At 48.0% G+C, this 18,820-nt stretch overlaps 1 protein-coding gene across 2 annotated transcripts in view; it reads right to left on the bottom strand.

Annotated features, from left to right (window-relative positions):
• Positions 1 to 18,820, bottom strand: part of DRD2 (dopamine receptor D2) — a 64,770-nt gene that overhangs the window by 45,116 nt on the left and 834 nt on the right. The gene's annotated exons all lie outside the window — the stretch shown is intronic.

Genomic DNA, 18,820 nt, shown 5'->3' with positions numbered 1-18,820 from the left:
GCAGCCTCTGCCAGATCCCCCTCTGAGCTCAGTCTGCACTATAAAAGCCAAACCTCGGAAACACCTAATTTGGGAATTATGTGCTGGCCCTGCAGCAGCTTTCCAGGCTGCTGGTTTGAGGCTGCTCCTGGTCCCTCTGAAGGTAGCAGTTCCAAGCTGCTGATAGGCTTAGTCACCTTGGTCCCGCTCATTAGAGCCAGAGCCAATTACTGCCCAGCCCTGGAAGCTGAACCCAACAGCAGCCTCTTGTTCTGGGCGCTGCTCACTGGGGCGTGCGGGCCAGGACCAGCATTGGCTGGGGAGGGGCGCCCAAGCTGCGAGCCCTCCTACGCCCAGTAGTGGCAGCGGTGGCTGGTAGTGAGGAAGGCAGGACCGCCTAACAGGGATCAAAAGGACAGAGCAAGACTTTCTTAGCTCCCCTTGGGACTCCTGGCTGGGTGGTGATACAGCCCAGCCCTGCAATGAGAAAAACACTGCTTGAAGCCAAGGCTCAGCTAGTTAAATGGTGTTGAACCTGAGTATTTAGCAATCTTTGTACATAAACACACAAATCCCTGTGAAACACACGCAGAGTGTTATTTCTTACATTATAAAATGATTTTCCAGGCTTTCGATTTTGATATATGCTTCCCTCACCAATTCCCTTATTCCACATCTTGATCTCCTTGCCGAGTCTGTAATCTCAGGCCCATCGCTTCTCGGCCTTTTGGCTAAGATCAAGTGTAATCTCAGGCCCACGCGGGTGACACAGAATGCCAGGTGTAGGCCTCCGAATATCACCAGGAAAAAAAACGAGGAAAAGGTTGTGTTTACTGCTTCTCGGTGTTCATTAATATGGAAACACGGCCCTTTATGGGTTTTGATGGAGATGCCACAGGGATCACCCTTGCACTGGCATGCAGCTTTACTGTTCCCTTCAAAAGTGCCAGCCAAATTAACGCACTAATTTGAAAGGACATGTATAAGTTATGATCTGCAAAAAAAAAAAAAAAGTGCTGGTCCATCACAACCTGTGTTGTGTTTTACACCACCACAAACAAGCACTGATGATCTGTATGTGTCTGTGTGTATGTCCACATGCATCTGAATTAGCATTAACTGAAAGCCCATTATTGTACATAGCACAGTAGACCATATATAGAATCTCTAATTTTCCCAAGTGCCAAATTTTTGGCATATACGTATTCCTTCATTTGTAAATTCACTCCACAGATGTCCAGGGTCTCCTGTGTACTTAAAGACCTCAGACAGGAAGATGCCCTAATTGACCTCTCATGCTGGGGACAGGGATGGGGTGGGGTGGGAGGAGAAAAAGAGGAAGTCATTAGCACACACTGTGGCATGCACTGTGTTAAAAGACAATAGGTCCCAAAAGAGTCACTTATGCTAAGCCCCATGTCATAAAATCTAGACTCAACTACAGTTTTGGCTTCTCCCAGAAATAGACTCTGAAAGCACTCAATCAGGTACCACCTCATTAGCACTAGCGAGGTATCTGCCTGATAGACCCTTGCCATCCCTACAGACAAGTGACCTTGCCAAAACCGATCTGCTCTTTGCTAGTAGAACGTCCTTGTCTAGCCCCCTCCGCCTATAGAAGTCTTTCATTTTTGTACAGCTCCTTAAAGCCAGCCCCTTTCCTCTGCTGGATGGGACGCTGCCCCATTCATGAATCACTGAATGAAGCCGATAAGATCTTTAAAATATACTCAGTTGAACTTTGTCTCCTAACACCTGTGATGAAGGGGAAGACGGTAAACCCTGCCTGGAGGAGAGTTTCACGAGGATCAGAGGCAGCGAGGGGGTAGTTTTACCAGACACATCTGGGCTCAAATATCAGCTTCCATTCTTACCACCTGTGTGGCCCTGCGTGCATTTACCTAACCTCTCTGATCCTCAGTTTTCTCATCTGTAAAATGCGAATAATAAATAATTCTTACCTTTTATGGCTGTCACAAGCATTAAAGATGATACATGTGAGGCCCTAGGTGTTGCCAGTATTTTTAAATGGTAGGTATTATTCACTTGAGTAAATGGATTACTGCAAGAATACATCTCATTGTAAAGTGTTTGAAAGCAACCCGTGTGACTGTCAAAAGAAGTTCTGAGTGAAGGAGTTAGATTAGACAGGCAGTTGGTAATCACGGTCTGTCCACACTAGAAGGGGTTTCATCCAACCCAACCCCATATATTTTTTTAAGTTTATTTATTTATTTTGAGAGAGGGAGACAGAGAGAGCATGGGGGAGGCGTAGAGAGACAGGGAGACAGAGGATCCCAAGCAGGCTCTGCCCTGTCAGCTCAGAACCCGATGCAGGGCTCGAACTCAAGAACCACGAGATCATGACCTGAGGCCGAGATCTAGAGTCAGATGCTTAATCAACTGAGCCACCCAGGTGCCCCTAACCCAACCCCGTATTCTAGAGATAGGAGCCAGAGGGCGAGAGAAGTCACTTATCCCTAGGCCTCCCATTAGGCTTGACCAAACTGTAGTCAGGCTCCTGTGAGTCCTTCTTTCAATAAGACCTCGTCCTGGGGCCTGTCTTGGACCTGCCTTGCCCAGTTTGAGGAGGAATTCTGCGGAGACATAAAGAATCACCCGCCCTTGACACCTAATCCTGTGGTTTGCCCTCAGCAAGAATCCCATTAAGTAGATTTAACAAGAACCCCCCATCCTTGATGTCTCCTCTTGTAATTTTCCATCCACTGACCCCTCATCCTGCTCATGGGTTATAAACCCCCAGCTGTCTTTGCACCCTCAGAGATGAGACAGATCTCTCTTCCCCACTGGGATAGTCTATCACAACAGTCCTGAACGAAGTCTTCTTTACTGTTGTAACAAATGGCAAAATAATGTTTTTCCTTCACAGAGTGATGGTACTGAGACTAGAACTTAGGACTCCTGACTCTCTCGGCCCCTCTAAAGGCCTATGTGGGTCTAGTTTGCTAAGGGGAAGAAAAAAAAAAAGCCCAGAAAATTGTCAGGTAGCCAAATCTCCAAGAAGCCCAAGGAGCAGTTGCCATGGTCTGGCAAAAGTACATGGGATTCTGGCTCAGCCTTTTATTTCTTGGCTTTTTTGTGACCCTTCTACTTGGTCTTCCTGGGTCTCTGTATCTGGTGGACAGACACTCAAAGACTCTGCTCACCGGCAGCTCAAACTAACCATCTTCATTCAGGATTGTTGTGATAGACTATCCCAACGGAGGAGAGAGATCCTCTCAACTGTGAGCGTGCAAAGACAAACCATTATTCTGGCTCATCTGAAGCAGCTGGTGCTATTTGCTGAGAACCCTGCCACACCCAGCTGGCACTGGTGCCTCCCCCCCCACCCTACCCCCCAAGGCTGAGTCAGATCTCCCACCACCTGAGTGGGAGGAGAGAGGTCCTCTGTCTGCTGTCTAATGAAACAGGAAGGAGAGCACTGAGGGGACATCCATCTGGGTGGGATTCTCCAGGCCATGGAGTACCTGGGCTCTGCCCCGAGCTGGGCTGTCTGTGGTTTCCACCTAAGGAGACCCCCAAGCTGCCAGCCTCCAGTAGCCCCCTGAAGACAGATATTCCAAGGCCAGAGCTCCTGGCTCCTTCTCCAAATGAAAGAATGTCTAGGGACCTGCATCCCTGGCCCCTCCTCACTGCCAGCCTTTGGTGGGGGCACTCTCCCCGGCCTTTCAGAGCTCTGCTTCTCAGAAGAGGCATGTGTGTTCCTGTCCTTCCCCTTGTCCCCTCTCCCCCACCAGGACCATGGACTCCTGGGGCTATGACATCACCATAAAGACAGACATGCCCTGGAGGGCGGACAAAAGCCAGACAAGCTGGGAGGCACTGGCATGCGAGGCGCCCAAGGAGCTGGAGCAGGCCCCAAGCCAAACCCTACATTGAGTTCCAAAGCTAGGCTGAGAGCAGATCCTTGGAAATCCTCTGTACTTCCTTCCCTGACCCCCACCCCAACCTGTCACAGTGCAGGGGCTTCTCTCAGGGCTTACATAATTGCTGAGCGACTAGTGGGGATCAGATCATTACAGACCAACACCCACACTGGAAAGCCCAGAAGGGCAGGCTCAGGTGTCTCAGTCCCACTGGAAGATGGTAAAGCAGTTCCTGACATTGTCACACTGGCTTCTATGGAAGGAAGGTGAGTTCACCACAAGAAGGTGAATCTGCAAGGCTTCAGGTTCCATATTTGCAGACCTTAATCTTTACGAAGGGCCCAGAAAGTTCCCTAGCACCATTATCATCTCCATGTCCTTAAGGACTGGCCAGCTGGGCAAATCCAGTGATGGGGTTCCCTGGGATGCTCTGGCTTGTAATGCAGAGCAGGTCTCCACTAGGCTCTGTGAGACCCCAGCTCTTCTCCTTCTCTGCAGGGAGCTCCCTCCCTCCCTCCACCCCCAGCAGAGCTGGACTCAGGGGCTTCGTCTCCACCCATCAGGAAGCTTCTGGGGACACACCCTGTGCATGGTGATGTCCTGGCCAGACACAGGATGCTGACTTTATTCCTACTCACATGGGACCCCCATAGCGGACGGGAATGTAATGACTAAAGAACACCATTTTGTGGGAGGTACACTGAGCGAGAGAAGACTTGGATTTCGGTCCTGCTCTGCCCCGAAGAAACCTTGAATCAGAAAGTACTTGGCCTCCTGGAGTCTCTGTATTCTCACTTGTGAAATGAGAGCATTACCACATAGGAGGCATTTAATAAATGCTCGAGGGACGAATGTTGAGTGAACAACTCCAAATCCCTGAGCTCCTTACGACCATACATGGCACTTTGTTGTTTTTATATTATTTTATTTTATTCATTTTATTATTTATTTTTTCTTTTTTTAGAGAGAGAGGACACAAACAAGAGAGAGGGACAGAGGGACAGAGAGAGAGAGAGAAAGAATCTTAAGCAGGCTTCATGCCCAGCGCAGCCCCAACATGGGGTTCAATCTCACAACCCTGGGATCATGACCTGAGCTGAAATTAAGAGTCACATGCTTAACTGACTGAGCCACCCAGGTGCCCCTATACGAGGCACCTTGTATTCGCACCCAGCCACCTCCTTCTGTGGCCTGAGCCCAAGGCTGCAGGCGTCCCCTTTCTAGAACCCTGAAGTGGCCCCCTTCCTCCCTTCTCTTCCTCCAAACTCCCCTTAGCTTCCCCCTTACTACCCATGGTGCCAGGAGGCCAGCGAATCCCAGTTAATCCTGAAATCCCAGTCATACTAATTGCTTTCTTTCTTGTCCTTACTTGCCTTCTAACTCAGGAGATGAGGCTTCAGTTAGGCAGCTGTTCCAACAGCAGGTGACTGGAAGGGAAATGGTCTTGGCCTAGAAGAGGCAAAGAATGTCTCCATGGACCCACGGGTCAGGAGGCTCCCCATAGCAAGCTGGACAGTGTCCCCCCCAAATCCACATCCACCCAGCGCTCCAGAATCTGACCTAATTTGGAAACAGGGTCTTCGCAAAAGTAACTAATTAAGGATCTCGATGGAATTATATCAGAATAGGGGGGCCCTAAATCCAAAAGCTTGTGTCCTTACAAGAAGAGGCAAGGACACAGAGAGACATGGGGAGACAAGGATGATGTGAAGACAAGAGGAAGGGATTGGAATTCTGCTTCCACAAGCCAAAACACCAGGAATACTAGAAGCTGGAAGAGGCCAGGAAGAGCCAAGAGCCTTCACAGGGAGCATGGCCCTGACGGCATCTTGATCTGGGACTTCCAGTCTCCAGGACTACAAAAGAATAAATCTCTGTTGTTTGGGACACCCAGTTTGTGGTACTTTGTTACTGAGGAAATGAATGCATTCTTCAGGCCCCCCTGGGCTCCATGATGTTTAAGGCACAAGGCTGTGAGCTCTCTCCCCACCTTCCACCACCCTCTGGAGACCTTCTCCATGCCCTGGGGCTCAGGGAACCTGCACAGGCTTACAGCCATCGTCCACCACACGCGTTTCTTATCACATTTGGGAGCCAAGCAAAAGTGCTTAGAAAGAAAAGCTGTGGACATTTGGCTTCTCTAGGCTGTCCGCCTGGTTTTCCTCCAGTTCCTGCGGGATGTGATGTGAGCAAATCACAGCTTGCTCTGCAAGAGGGCAGTATTCGTTCGTTCATGCATGCGTGCATCCACACATGCAACCTGTATTTCCTGACGGCTTACCACCTGCCAAGCACCTGCTCAGTGTGGAGCACGGACACTACCCCTTCTCCAGCCCCTCCTTGCTGCCCAGTCTAAGATCTCTCTGATGACAAAGGAGCCATCCGTCCACCCTATTCTGTTATTTTTAATGACAATAACATAGCATTCAAAAAGCTTTTGCATGTCATTTGATACACTGAGAACCCACCTGCCTACAATCTGCTTCTCCATGAGAAACGGGAACATTAATGGATCTGCAGCCCCATCCCTCAAAGCTGTGAGCCCCTCAAAATATATAAGTACCAACTCAGTCCCGCTTTACAATTCATTTATCTGTTTTTCTCAGGCAATGGAGTAGAGCTGAGTACTAAGGGCCACCAAATCAGCCATTTGGGACCCAGAAATGAGAGGAAAGGACAAGGGACGAAAAGCAGAAGACATCATCTCTGGCTATTGGGCACGGCGCAGGGCACTGGCTTGCTATGGCAGGCAATTGGCTGGGTCATTGGCAGACCCGGGGTCTGGTCTGGTCTGCTGCTAAGCAACCATCAGACTCTGATTGCACTGCTTACCTCTCTGGGCACAGTTTTCTCCTCCACACACCAAGAGTTAGTCTGGGCCCCTAATGTTCTTGGCATGCTGGGATCTCTCCCAATGTTCTTGGCAGCCTTGGCATGCTGGGATCTCTCCAGTCCATGTCAATTGCTGGAGAAACTGTCTAGCCTGAGTTAATAATACAGGGGATTTCAAGGATGAGCAGAAGATAGTGTGTCTCCTGCCTTATTACTGTGTGTAGGTGGAGGGGCAGGAGATTCCCCTGATCACAGTCCCACTATGTTCAATGGGCTGGTACCTAAGCCTGGAGAGGTAAGGACTGCGCTGCCCCCTTCAAGGAATTTACCATCTAACGGGGAAACAGATCAGTAAACAGACAATTATAAACATTACAATATGGTGTAATAAACCTTACACTTCCTGCTATGGAAATATAGAGGGGTCCCTAGCTCAGGCTGATGGGACACTCTAGAGGGGGGAAACCATGGAAGGCTCCCTGGAAGAAGTGATGCCTGCGCTCAGTTTTAAAGATTGACTAGCAGTTAGCGTTTAAGGTCAAGGGCTGGAGCATTCAGACAGAGAAAACATACTCAAAGGCTGGATAGGGTATAGTGAGCACAGAGGAACAGATGTCAACAGATCCATTTTCTTTTCTCTTCCTCCTAACGGCCACCTTTTTCATCTCTTATCCACAGCTTAACACCTACTCGCCACCCTCTGTTCTCCTTTCTTCTCCTCTTTCTCTTCCATTCTCTGAAGATGAGGAGAGGAATGTCATCTAGTGAGTTCAGAGCTAGTGAGGTAACAGAAGAGAATACCAGTGTGATGATATGGGAAAGGTGGTTCTGTGTCAGCCTCCACGGAGAGCATGGCCCCTCCCTGTCTCCTTAGCCCCACTCTGCCCTGCTGTGAAGACCCTGCTCCTTTAAGGTACATGCCACCCACCTATAACCCCTCCACCTGTCTCTGTCAGGGCCATCCATGGATGGATGGAATTCTGGCCACTTCCCTACTTCACGAAGACTCTGGCACCTAGCTCCCCATCCTGCACTCCAGCCCCAGTCCTGACATTAACCTGGGTAGAATCAGCTTCTGGCACCTTGGCCTCTCAGCTCCGTGATGCCCGCATCCCCAAGTACACTCACCACTTCAATCACCGGTTCCCCTGATTGCATCCTGGTCTTTCTCCTCACCCAGGACTGCTCTGTTCCTCTTGCTAATCAGAAACTGAGTTATCTCCCTCTGCGACCCAGCTCGTGCACTCAATTCCTCCAACTATGCCAGTTCTCTGACCTCATCAACACCACCAATTCGCTGATTCTAATCCCTCCTGCCCCTCCCCCCCCCCATATCCACCTCCAGTCTGCACTTCCTTTTCCACCTGGCTCAGATTTCTGTCCCAATATTCAGACATTTTACCAATATCCTTAACTGCCTTGCTTCATTGTCTTTAAATCATCCTTGGCTACTCCCTTCCCCTCATCCTCCATAGCCCGTTAATCACCAAGCTCCGTTAAAATTTAAATAACTTTGCAAACCACTCCTGTCTTTGTCTCCACTGCCCCACCTTGGCTTTCAGCATTGCTGTCCTGGACAGCCAAAAACTCTGCTAGCTACCTTTCTTTCTTTGTTTCTTCATTTCTTTCTTTGTTTCTTCTTTTTTAGTTTATTTATTTTGAGAGAGAGAGAGAGAGAGAGAGAGAAAGAGGGAGGGAGGGCGGGAGTGCACACGCATGAGCACAAGTGGGGGAGGGGCAGAGAAACAGAGAATCCCAAGCAGGGCTTGATGCAGGACTCAAACTCACAAACTGTGAGGTCATAACCTGAGCTGACTGAGCCACCCAGGCACCCCAGTTACCCTTCTTTCAATCTTGCTTCTGTAGCATCAGCGGCAGGGGGAGGGGGCGGGATGCAACCTCTGATTTTTTTTTAATGTAAATGAATCAATTGTGTTATTCTCCAGCTTAAAGGCAACCTTTCACAATGGCTTCTTCATCCCCTCAGGACAGAGTCTTCACAAGGCTTCAGAGTTCACAGTCTGGTCTCTGCAATGCCTCTGGCATCACCCTGTACTGTCCTCAGCTCAAACTCCAGCTCTTCAGCCATAGTTTCTTTGGGTTCCTTGACTACTGCATGCTCTAACTTGAAGTCCGTGACCACAGAGTGTGACCGAAGGGGCCCTGGGGCTCTGTGCCATTCTCCCTTGTTACATGATACTGAGGGTTCTTCCAAAAATAACATTCCAGGAGTCAGGTCCCAGCTTGTCTGATTTCTTGCAATGATGTCCTTCTTCCTTCCAGAAGACAGAAGATGAAATTTGGAGCACGGACTGGAAAGGATCCTGTGGACACTTCAATGCCTCCTACTTATTATAATGAGAATGAAGTGAATGTTTATTGAGAGCTTACCACGTGTCAGGTACCAGGCTAAGCACTTTATATGCGTGATTTATTTACTTCCCACAAACCCTATGAAGTGCCATAGTCATCCCTATTTCATGGAAGAAAAACCTGAATCTCAAAGGGGTTATAGTAACTTGATTGAGGTCACAGAGCTGGTTACCAGCAGAACACAGATCTGAGCCTGTATCATTCTGGTTTCGAAGTTTAACCTCTGAATCACTTCATTATACTGAATAGCTAGACGGGCAGGCGGTGGGTATCTCACGTTTTACATGTGAATTGGGGAAATGTATGTTCAAACCATTACTGCTTTTGAAGGGTCTCAGGTAATTAAACTAAGGACCAACCTTGTCCCCAAACTCGAAATCTCAGCATCAAAGCAAACCGTCCAGAGCTCCAAAGACAGAGCTCAACAACTATTCCATTCCACTTGTCTTCAGGTCTCTGGGCAGACCTGGACCAACATATGTGTCATGTTTCCTTGACAGCTCGCCCAGTACCTTTTTCTCTGTGTGTGTGTCTGACTGAAGCAGGTTCCGACCAGTCAATAACCCCCTACTTCCGTGCCCCGCAACAACTCTGAACAATTTCCAGCCAGAGCATAAAGTACTCATGGCTGAAGGTAAACAGAGAATGCAGGTTGAGGACGAAAGAGAGAAGGTGTGAAGCATCTTGCTGACCCGTTAACACTGCCAGACACTCTTGCTGGGCTCCCAGTAAGTGCGGCCCTGGAAGTAGGCCATCTCTCACCCTCTCACTCATACCACGATTTAAGTAAGTGGCTACCAAGGGCTCAGCATCCCTTTGGGTTATAACAGGTTCTGGAGAAGCAGGAGGCAGACCCTGCTTCAAGGAGCTCTCAGGCTAGTGGGGAAGACAAGAAATGCACAATCAAGGGGCGCCTGGGTGGCTCAGTCAGTTGAGCGTCTGACTTCAGCTCAGGTCATCATTTCACGGTTCATGAGTTCGAACCCCGCGTTGGGCTCTGTGCTGACAGCTCAGGGCCTGGAGCCTGCTTCGGATTTTGTCTCCCTCTCTCTCTGCCCCTCCCCTGCTCATGCTTTGTCTCTCTCTGTCCCTCAAAAAATAAATAATAAAAAGAAATTAAAAAAAGAAATGCACAATGGAACAATTAGCATTAAGCATTCGGACAGCAACATAAGAACAGAGCACAAGAGTTTTCCGAAGGCGGTAACTCCAGTATTTCCTAACTCTGTGAACCTGAGTACATTTTGCTTAGCCTCTCTGAGCCTCAGGGGCCACATCTACAAAATTGAGATGTAACAGCTACTTCAGTAGCTTGTTGTAAGGATCAGTAGGGATAGGGTGTGAGAAAGTGATTTACAAATACAAGATATTACTATTGCCTCGTGGGCTTTGAAAATTAAAAGGGAGTTCCAAATCCAAAGTATTACCATTGCTCCATAGGGGACAAGACAACTATTAAAAGGGCTTTAAAATGCATGCAGACTGTATGAATCCCTGCCTTGAATGCTCATCCCTCTGGTGTCTGCAAAATGCACTCCCCCACATTCTTTAAGTCTTCCCTCAAGTATCACATTCACCGTGACATCCATCCCGATCACCTTATTTGGCCATGCAAACTTCCCTCTCCTCCAGACCCTTAACACGCCATATACCAGAGCCCTAATCAATTTATTTTTCTTTCCTCAAGTACTTATTGCCTTCTAACACACTCACTCATTTATTTTTTTATATTTAGTGTGTATCATTTTTCTCCTCACACTAGAATATAAGTTCCAGGAGTGCAGGGATCTTTTTTCATTTTTTTTTTCATTAATGTATTTGCAACCAAGATGAGTGCCTAGTACACGGTAGGTGCTCAGTAATTTTGGTTCAGTGACAGAATGAAAAGTTGAAATCCATGTGGAATGGCAGCCACAGCAGAAGACATTCAGGAAAGAGTGAGTACAGGAAGACAAAACAGAAATCGACAGCTTGGTCTGGTAAGACGAGGGCTGAGAGGCCCATGACTGTATTGTGTGAACCACGAGGACTTTGAAATCTCAGAACAAAACCAGAGGTGCTCCTTGAAGGTCACTAGAGGCCGTTTGACTCCCATACAAGAATTCATCTTACACGTGGATAGTGAAGGGACTCCTGTGTCACTGCGGAAGAAAATTGTGAATAACTTCACAGAGAATAATTTCATTGTGTGTTATTAGCTTTCTACTATTATATAATAAATCATCTCCAAACTTGGCAACCTAACACAACAAAAACTGATTATCTGAATGAGTTTCTGTGGGTCAGGAATTCAGGCAGCTCTATTCAGTGGTTCTAGCTCAGATCTCTCAGAAGGTTGCAGTTAAGACCTTGGAAGTGGCCACAGTTATTTGAAGGCTTATCTGGGCAGAAAAGATCTACTTCCAAGATGGCTCATTCACATGGCTCTTGGTAGGAGGCCTCAGGTCCTTGCCATGCAGAACATTCCATAGGGCTACTGGAGTGTCCTCATGACATGGCAGATAGTTTTCCCCAGGATGAGTGATCCAAGAAAGAATAAGGTAGAAGTCATAATACCTATTATGACATATTCTCAGAAGTCACAATCTGCCATTTAGGCATTATCCTATTGGTATACAGGTCTTCCCTATTTAATGTAGACGGAGATTACATAAGAACATGAATACCAGAAAACAGGGAGTATTGAGGGCCATCTTGGAGGTTGACCACGATGGAATGTAACTAAGGAAGGATCCAGAATGTATGGAGGACCACACAAATCTATGGAAAGCATTCATCACTTCCTACCCCCTCCCTCTAACTCACCAAAGAAGACTGGCGAGAAGGCAGACTTTGTGCCATCAGTCATCCAGAGCAATCCAGGCCTTCAGTTATATACACTCCCCAAGGAAAGACGTGTATGGAAATATCATTGTTTCTTTAGGGGACCTGACATCCTCTGCTTGGGACCCCAGATGCTAGTTCCTGCTTGTCAATACAATTCTCATATTGTTCCTGCCATAAATGAACATAAGAGCTGAGGAAGCTCAGAGTCCAAGAAGGAATGACTCCATGACCTGAGGAAGATGGCCAGGGAATGGAACACCCATGATGTCCTTGAAATCCTCTACCTGCCCTAAATAGTAAGCCTTTTTAATTGGCCAGAAATAGATGCATCAATTAGGAAAGACTCCTCTCCTGTGAAGGATTCACAGAAAAGGAAAAGAGCCAAAGAAAGGGAGTAACTTTCAGGATCAGGGAGTCCTAGGGCCAGAAGCTATTGAGTTACATCCCTTTCTCAGGCAAGACCATCCTTCATCCAAAACGTGGGTGACATTTGCCTCTGCCATTAATGACCCCCAAAAGATGGACACCACGTATTTGTGGTAGCTTTGAGGATCTTAATGTGAGGTTCTTTGGGCTTCTCAACCAAGGGTAGAAGAAAGAAAAGTCTCCGTGTTCTTGTGCACCAGTATTTTCTCCTTATTTTTGATTTTCTATAATAAGTGGCCTTTTCCAGAGTGCACCATCCAATGTCACAGTACCAATCAAGAAGGCTCCAACCAAGTATAAACTGATGGGTGCCAGAGGGGAGGTGGGTGGAGGGATGGGCAGAATGGGTGAAGGGGAGTGGGAGGCACAGGCTTCCAGTAATGGAACAAATAAGTTGTGGGGACAAAGGGTACAGCACAGGCAATATGGTCAGTGGTATTGTAACAGTGTTGTCTGAGGACAGGTGACAGCTGCACTCGTGGTGAGCGCAGCATAACATAGGGACCAGTGAGTGCAGCTCCTCTTGCTCAAGATGAGTAAAAACTTCTGGCAGGGGAGAGCCAGTGACTGTGGGGCAGGTAAGTGGAGAGTGTAAGAAAGAAACATAGGCTTGAATTTTGTGAAAGCTTTAGAAATATGCTTAATTTCAGAGATGTAAAACCAGGTGCTCACTGAGTGCAAAAGGAAAGCAGCTGAAAATGCCCCCCCCCCAGTTCCTTTTTTTAATTTTAAATTTTCTTATTTAAAAAACTTTTTTTAATGTTTATTTTATTTTTGAGAGGGTGGGGGGCATGAGTGGGAAAGGGCAAAGAGAGAGGGAGACACAGAATCTGAAGCAGGGTCCAGGCTCTGAGCTGTCAGCACAGAGCCTGACGTGGGGTTTGAACCCACGAACTACAAGATCATGACCTGAACTGAAGTTGGAGGCTGCATCAACTGAGCCACCCAGGTGCCACTCTCCCCTTCCAGTTCCTTAATAATTACAATAACACTTATTACAATTAACGTTTATGGAGCGCTGTGCTTACTTTTGCCAGGGACTCTTCCCAATGTCTTATATCTACTGCCATAAGTAATCACAGCAACGCAACCATCTCAGCATGAACATCCCCACGTACAGATGAGAACCCCAGCTGACAGCAGTCAGCCAACTTGCCTAAGGTAACACAGCTAGTAAGTATTGCAGTCGGAATCCAAATTCTGGCAATCTCGCTCACAGGCTTAACCCACAGGTTAAGCCCACAGGCTTAACCATGCTGTGTTTTAAGGGCTTAAGTAAGGGACCAAATGCTGCTAAGTGGCATTCATAAAATTCATGGTGAGGTTCACCTACACAGGCTAGAAGTCTTCTAGCTTATTGGGAGGTGATCCCCATTATCTGGTCACTTCAGTAGAGCCTGGAGTGCTGTTGAATCTTAGGAATTCCAAGGTAGCAGGCAGCATGTAAAAGTTCCTTTGTTTTGTCCGGGAAGAAACCAATGTGCAGACTAACTGCCCTGCCCAGGAACACCCAGGCCTCTTCATCCTCTGTCCAGCAGAAGAGCACCGAGCAGTTAGTCCTTATGACAGCACTCATGAGTTAATCCCGCGTCTGTGTAGGACCCCAGGCCATCCCACTCCTCCCCACTCGCCCTAAACTCAAGCTTAGTCTTGGAGATGTGACAAGTTTTCATCCCATATGGTGAGAAAACAACACCAAAGGCCAAAGGGAGGCAGCAGCCTGAGTTGTATCCTCTGGCAACAGTTTGATACGCCTCAAACAGATGAGCAATGATGGCATCCCAGTTTCAGCCTAGCTTCTCCAGGGAAGCCAGGCCTTCCATGAGTCCACACCTTCTCCTGCCCTCCCTTGAGTGAGAAGGCTATGGTGTCTCTCCCTTTTTCTGCTCCTGCCCCCTCTCCTCTGCTCCCATTGCTTGCTGAGATTCATTCCCAGTGTACCTGACCCAAGGGAGCGAGACCCAGGCACAGAACAACTTCTTGGACGGTCCTCAACTTTAAAAATCCCAAAAACTTATTCTATCCACTCTTCTCCCTCTGCAACCTCCTCTTTTCCTGGTCTCCAATGCAAAGCTTGCTGTCACTTCAGTTTATCAAAGAAAGTGCCTTCTTAGACCTATTTTCCCTTCCTTATTCTGTATGCCAATGACCATAGGTCAGAGAGGGCGATTACTTTAGCATCAAACAGTCTGGCCTTGAATCTCCACCCTGCACATTATTAGCCCTGTGATCTTGTGCAAGCAACTTATCTCTCTAAGCCCACACTTCTTCCTCCGTAAAAAGGGGGATCATAACAGTGGCCAGAGTTGTTGCAAGATGAAGAGAAGAAATAAAAAACACATGTCAAATGCTCAGCACAGTACCCTGCACACAGCAAGTGCACAATAAGCGTTAGCCATTAGGCTGATTGGGCCAGCAACGGAGGGATTGGTGAGCAGGACCACTGGTCAAAAGCAGCCCTTTTAAGGACGCTTGTGAGTAAGCCACTTTCCCAGACCAAGGGTTCCCGGGGAATTGCTAGTGATGCTGCTGCCTGGGGTAACAGGAAGGAGAGAAGGCAATTATACAGCGTGTAACAAAAATAATTTCATTTCTAATGCCTTTCCCCTGCTGAGCCACTTAGAATCCAAACAATGACAACAAGGCAGGGGTGGAAATGAGAAGGGCAGGCACGTTTTGAAGGAGGCTGGTGACAAATGGATGGGCCCCAGGACTCATTTTGGCTCCCAGACATCTGCAGGGGCGTGTCCTTGGGGCTGTGGCTGCTGTGCTGTGCCGACCTACAGCGCCCTGGAAGGCCCGTCTGCCCAGGCTGGCTATGGGCCTATTGATGGACCCCTGGGGGCTGAGTCTGCCTGGATTCACTTATCATTCTCTGTCTGGGAGTAGGCTGACATCACTCAGAGTGCTCCAGGGAAAGCCAGGGGTCCTCCCCCCTTCCCCTACCCATCACTGTAGACAGCAAAGAATTCCCCTGTCTCCTCCTGGAAAACATGAAAACCCCTGCAGTGCCATGAGATTACAACAAATTGGGCAAACCACACTAAGCTGATGTCTAATACATACGTATTTAACATCAGCCTTTTCTGGGGGTCCCCGAAGAGTTTACTTCTTCTCGGTTCCCATCCCTGTACACCTCTCCACACTCTCTCAGATGCCCCTGCAGCCTCCAGGCCTCTGAATTTGGGACATTGCAGCACCATGGCCTCTTCCACCCAGGGGAGGGGGGAGTCCCCAGGTCCCAGTGCGTCATCTCTGGCTCCTCCCTGTACACTGGAGCCGGAGCCAGCAAGAGCCTCTGCTCCTCTGCAGAGAAACATTCCCATGTCTCCTAGGCAGAGAGGAGGCTGCACCCTCCCAGGGGGCATCCCAGCTGTCAAGGGTGTTGGTTTAACCCATTTATCAGATTGAGGTGAAAAGGACAAGAAGAGGGGAAATGTACAGTCCAGAAGGGCAAGTTGTGCTCCTTTCTTTGGACCCAAATGGGAACAAACCAAGTGGTGAATCTCGTAGTTTTACTCCTCCACCCACATGCACTGACACTATAATCAAGCTATTTTCCACACCTATGCATTTAAATAATATGATTCTATTGTTTAAAAAAAAATAAGAAAGAAATCTTCAATGACAATGGTGGTAGGGACAGTTGAGAGGCAGGGATGTATTCATGTTGGATTCTAGCACTATTAGAGTAATTTAAAAGGCTGCAGATAATATCACCCAGAGCTGGCAAATCAGCAAACTGCAAACATTTGGTGGTTCCATGTAGTATCCTGGAGACCTGGAGATTCTGGAGCTTGTACAGAACCCTAGAGCCAAATCTTGGAGTCCTCTCAGGGTCATGAGAGTCCCTACTGGGGGTGAGAGGGAATGAGGTGCTGGGGTTCAGCTGAGAGAGAAGCTATGTACACGGAAGGGTACCTACCGAGGATCTGAACCACATTGTGCCATCTCCTGCTGCCTGTGGCTTCCAAGCATCTCCTAGATGCAGGATGCTCTCCTGCTAAGCAAGGCTCCTAGCAGAATGGAGAAGCTTTGGTTACCAAGCCCGGTCCTGGTGGCTTGGAACTAGAAAGCTTATGCCACTCCTTCTGGGAGCACTTTGGTAACTGGAGACAGCCCACCATACTTCTGGACTAAGAGAAAAGCTACCCTGTTTAGGGGTCAAGAGCAGCCAGGATGACCTCTGAGGAGCCCAAATAACCTAAGTGTTTAAAGTTCTGGTAACTATGTCCTCGCAGAAATCGGACTGAGTAGGCAGCCATGCTAAGATATTTTCAAGACCTCAAATCTCAGGTTACTGTGACAACCCGACTCTGGGAGATATGGCTTGGGATTCTGACATTATAAAACCTCAGTGTTGATTCTCCCCTCCTTTACCAGTGGCTAAAACACCTTCACTGCTGGAGATTCACAGGAAGGGAGAAATGGGATTTGGAAGGTCAGAAAATATGAGTCAGTAGAAGGGGCAGCATTGGCTCAAGGAAGTCTCATTATCCTTAACCCCCACCCCACCCCACACAAACTGTGTTATTTTCACAGCCATGCTACTTCCTCGACACCAATATCTGACTTTCACTTGCAGGGAAGACGAAAACAGCTCTTTCCAGACCAAGTCCACATGACTTTCCCCTTACACATGTTTACCCACGGAACAGGGACCTCAGACCAGTCTAGCTTCATCAATCCCAGGTGAATATGAGGCCAAAAAAAATTTTTTTATGAGATTATGAGCTCCCTTTGTTTCCCCTGGTAGGAGGAGGAACAGAGGGTTTCTCTCAAGTTCAAATTCCCCTACATCATTGCATGTTCTAGCCAGAAATAATCCAACCTTTCAGGTGAAGGTAGAAAACGGACTAGCCCACAAGCATCTCTACTGGCCTTATTCACCCCTACAAGCCTGCTAGCTTATAGAGCACAAGAACCAAATCAATAGAGCCAATATGTCACTGCCAGCAGGGCACGAGTGGCTACCAGCCTTGGGGAACATGACGTGCTACTAAGCTGAACTAATCACTCCTTGGCATTTCAGGAGCAGTTGGGTTAGCAGACCACAGCACATGCATAATGAAAGACAATAATTCCCTCAGAAGGGGAGAGTAAGAACAACATAATGAGTCGGCCCTTAGAAGGGGGCAGTTACTATTTACACAGGTCAACCTAAAGCCATATCAGTGATTTTTAGAGGCCAAAAATCTGTTTTAGAAAGAAAAACCCGGAGGATTTGGCAGAGAGGAGATTGGGCTGCATCCTTTATTTCAGCAAAAGGATTGAATCTGGGGGATGGACCCTCCATCAGCAGTGTCACCCATGAAGAATTTAACATGATAAACTGAAGAAGGCAGAGAGGTCAATTAAAGACCTAATCATGCTCCCTCTAGCCAAAGAAGTATGAACTTTTACGAGAGATGATTTATTAACCTGCGTACATATGAATCACCCAGAAATATTGTTAAAATATACATTCTTGGGTCTCAGCTTGAGATTCTCATTCAGCAGCCCTTCAGAGAAGAACAAAAAAAATCCATTTTTAACTAGGTTTTCAGGTGATTCAGAGGCAGGGACTTCATTAAAAAAGAACAACCATTGGAGAAATGCTGCCCCAGACCTCTACAACAAATCAGAATCTCCCATTTTCCAAGCACCCTTCATCCCCAGGGTGTGCAAAGAAGGTAGAAGGAACTCAAAGTGTTCTCCAAGAGACCAAGGCTGGGGTTATCATGGCTCTGATCTATGTGTAACCCTCTCAGATATCTTCCCTACCCGATGTCTGATTTCAGAGGTGGCATCCTTTCCACTCACCCCCCTCAGATATGCCAGGAATCTTGAACACTAAGCAAAGAAGTCCAAGGCAGGGGGCTGGGACCCAGAAAACCAGCCCACTAGTTCTCTTGCAATTGGTCACATTCACCAAGGCCTCTCTCTCTCTGCCCACCCTCATCAAACACAGCACCAACAGAGAGAAACATGAAAAGAATGATTTCTTTTTCAAGTGGTCCTAATGCTGCAGGATGAATCAGGGATAAGCAGAATATTTGCATGGTGGGGGGCGGGGGGGAAGGGTAAGAATCACTGATCACCTAGTTCCTGGGAAAGAGTGAGGATTAATCTGAAAGGTTTACATCCTGGTCAAAATCCAGAAATGATTGGATCTGCAGAAAGAACTGGAGAGAGATCCACAAAGTGCCTTGTACCTCACCAACTTCGGGAGCCCCCAGCACATAAAGTAGTGGGGTGCCAGGTGGGGAAACTTCACTCGCCCAAACAGCTTCCCTGTGGCTGAGAGCAAGGGCCTGTCCCTACGGAGCTGCGGTGCTGTGACTTGCATCCATGGCGAAGCCTGTTGTGTAGACGCACACGCACCCTCTTACCTCTGCTCTTCAAGAGGAACCACTCACAGGCTGCCCGCGCAGACAGCGTTGGGGACCTGCTCTGTCTGGCTCTTAGAGCTGCCTCTTGTCTCCGCACACAGCTCTGTCGAGGCTCTTGGTCCATTC

This window comes from Panthera pardus, unplaced genomic scaffold (assembly GCF_024362965.1).
Source record: "Panthera pardus isolate Hobbes unplaced genomic scaffold, ASM2436296v1 HiC_scaffold_12, whole genome shotgun sequence".
NCBI lineage: Eukaryota > Metazoa > Chordata > Mammalia > Carnivora > Felidae > Panthera > Panthera pardus.
The sequence above is the reverse complement of the archived record's forward strand: the minus strand, read 5'-3'. Positions and strand labels throughout refer to the sequence as shown.